The 2,257-nt window shown below is 51.8% G+C and overlaps 1 long non-coding RNA gene across 1 annotated transcript; it reads right to left on the minus strand.

The window, feature by feature from the left end:
• Window positions 1-14: 14 nt before the first annotated feature.
• Window positions 15-2,251, minus strand: LOC117799185. Its single transcript, XR_004622948.1, has 3 exons — window positions 2,055-2,251; window positions 1,768-1,872; window positions 15-766 (listed from the first exon to the last, which is right to left on the minus strand). It is a non-coding gene; the product is annotated as an uncharacterized LOC117799185 (long non-coding RNA).
• Window positions 2,252-2,257: the final 6 nt, after the last annotated feature.

Below are 2,257 nucleotides of genomic sequence, written 5' to 3' on the forward strand. Positions count from 1 at the left end.
TGAATTACTGTTTCCATTGAATAAATGACAAATCTGAGACTCCAAGACATCCAGCCCCAGAGCCCCAGAGCCCCAGAGCTGGGCAGAGATAGAGTCAGGATCCAACTCTGCTCAGTCCAATTTCACTCCTGCCTCCGCACCTCATGGGCCAAGGATCCTGCATGTTCCTAGAACTCCTTAGATGGGGAGGGAAGGCTCTAGTCTGAATCCCCAGGCTCACAGGCTGAGGTGTCAGTGTTCTTTGCACTTGTCCAGAGGAAGCCGTGCTTGGCCCTCATCTCCAGAAAGAAGACCCTTGGCCCCTGTCTCTTCTCAGCAATCTCCTACAAAGTTAACATTAACTGAGCAACTACTATGTGCCAGTCACTATGCTAAGGCCTTTACATGCATTATCTTCATTACTTCATGATGAAACAAGAGACCAAGGCAGAGATAGGTCTCCTTTGTGTTAAGGCCAAGGTCCCATCACCTGCCTTCTGCAGGTTTTGCCTCTTCTCAAACCAAGGCCATTCATTGCCAACAAATGTCAGGGAAGACATATTCCTCGTGGATTCTTGAGAAGGAGCATACTCAACCCCAACCCCAGGATACTGCCCTGCACAGACCTGCGTGACCATCCTGTGGCATCCCGGGCGTTACCTGGACAACGTGGCCTCAGCCACGAATCGGTCCCAGGCTTCATGGTCAGTCAGCAAGAAGTGCAGTTCCTCTCGGCTCATTGAGTTCTGGAAAGACTCAATGACTTCCTCGACAAGTGCTTCGCTCTCTAGATGGAAAGAAAAAAATGAAGGGTTGTTTAGTTTTTTCCTTTCCCTGCTTCACTAAGGGAGACAGGAAACCAGGGCTTAGCTTGAGGGAACCCACAGTGCTAAATCTCTGTATTCTTAGATTGGGGGGGTGGGGCGTGGGGAAATAGCTGAGAGCCGGCCTCGGCAGGTGTATGGAGGTGAATAGAATCCGTTCCTGCCCCACAGTCATATCAGGAAAGCAAGTGCTTATAGTGAGAACAGAGGGCAAATGCCCTCACATAGCCCTGGGGGGCCAGGGCATCCTGGGGGAGGGGAGGTTTCTACCTGGCACTAACAGGTTCCAGGTAGAGGGGACACCAACAATACTTAGGGAGGACATATTGTGTAGTAGGCCATGGCCCAAATTACAGAAAAACATATTACATTTGATCTTCATAACAACATATGGAAATATTCTCATTTTATAGTGAAGGTTAAGTAAGGCACTCCAGGTCACACAGGTAGGAGGTGGCAAAGACCACAGTGGGGTCCAGGTAAGTGGCTCATTGACCCTGTCTGAGCAGTCAGGCTAGCAGCAGTGTGACAGCTGGAAGGAATGGTCTCTGTCCTGAAGCCCCACAGTCATCCTGAGTCTTGCTGGAGGCTCGGACAGGGCAAGAGGGCAGGAGAAGCCTCCAAGGTTGCTGGTCTACCTCCTCCCCACACCCTGCCTCAGGACCCCTTTCTTCCCTCCTTTCCCTTTTGCGGTCCCCAACCTTCCCGTGGGCTGTCCTGACCTCACTACTGGATCATTTGATGGATTTGAAGGGTGGCAGGGAGAGGGAGGATATGAGGACCTCAGCCATGACCCTGAGAGGACAGGAGGGAGGGGTCTCGAAAGACTCCAGGGCTGGGATCTCCCCTTGACCCCTTTTGGGGGCTCAAGGACACTTCAAGGGACTGATTCCTCTGTAGGTTTACTCAGCTAGAGGCAGCCCTGCAGTTCTAGGAATCATCCAGAGAAGTGGAAGTTGACTACCCGGGCTGAGTCCATGGGCTCCTGAGGTCATGGTGCCGGCAGTGGGATCTGTTTTTCCTACAGCTCGCGTCTGCGTCCCGGGTGGAAGGAGGTGTCGCTTCACCCCTGGGGAAGAGAGAACAAATCGTGGGGTCAAATGTGAGCCAGCTGTGGCAGCAGGAAGCAGCAAGGGGCCAGGTCTCTGGTGCTTCCTTCTGGGATGCTTACAATTGCTAAAGTACACTTTACCCGATGTGCTTGTCTGTCTACTGGCTTCTGCCAGTGGATATTTAAGGAAAGTTACTCACCTCACTCCAGCTCACTCCCAAGCCACGCCAGACTCCTGCCGTCCTGTTGGGGCACACGGAGCACATAATCAGACAAGAGACTGCCATCTGAGAAGTTATGGAAGCAATACAACCAAACACAGAAGAAAAGAAGGGACAAATGCTCTGGAAATTCCTCGAGGTCAGGAACGTGTGTGTTTACTAATTGCTAAGAGCTAATACGG

Source organism: Ailuropoda melanoleuca, unplaced genomic scaffold, assembly GCF_002007445.2.
Source record: "Ailuropoda melanoleuca isolate Jingjing unplaced genomic scaffold, ASM200744v2 unplaced-scaffold4466, whole genome shotgun sequence".
NCBI lineage: Eukaryota > Metazoa > Chordata > Mammalia > Carnivora > Ursidae > Ailuropoda > Ailuropoda melanoleuca.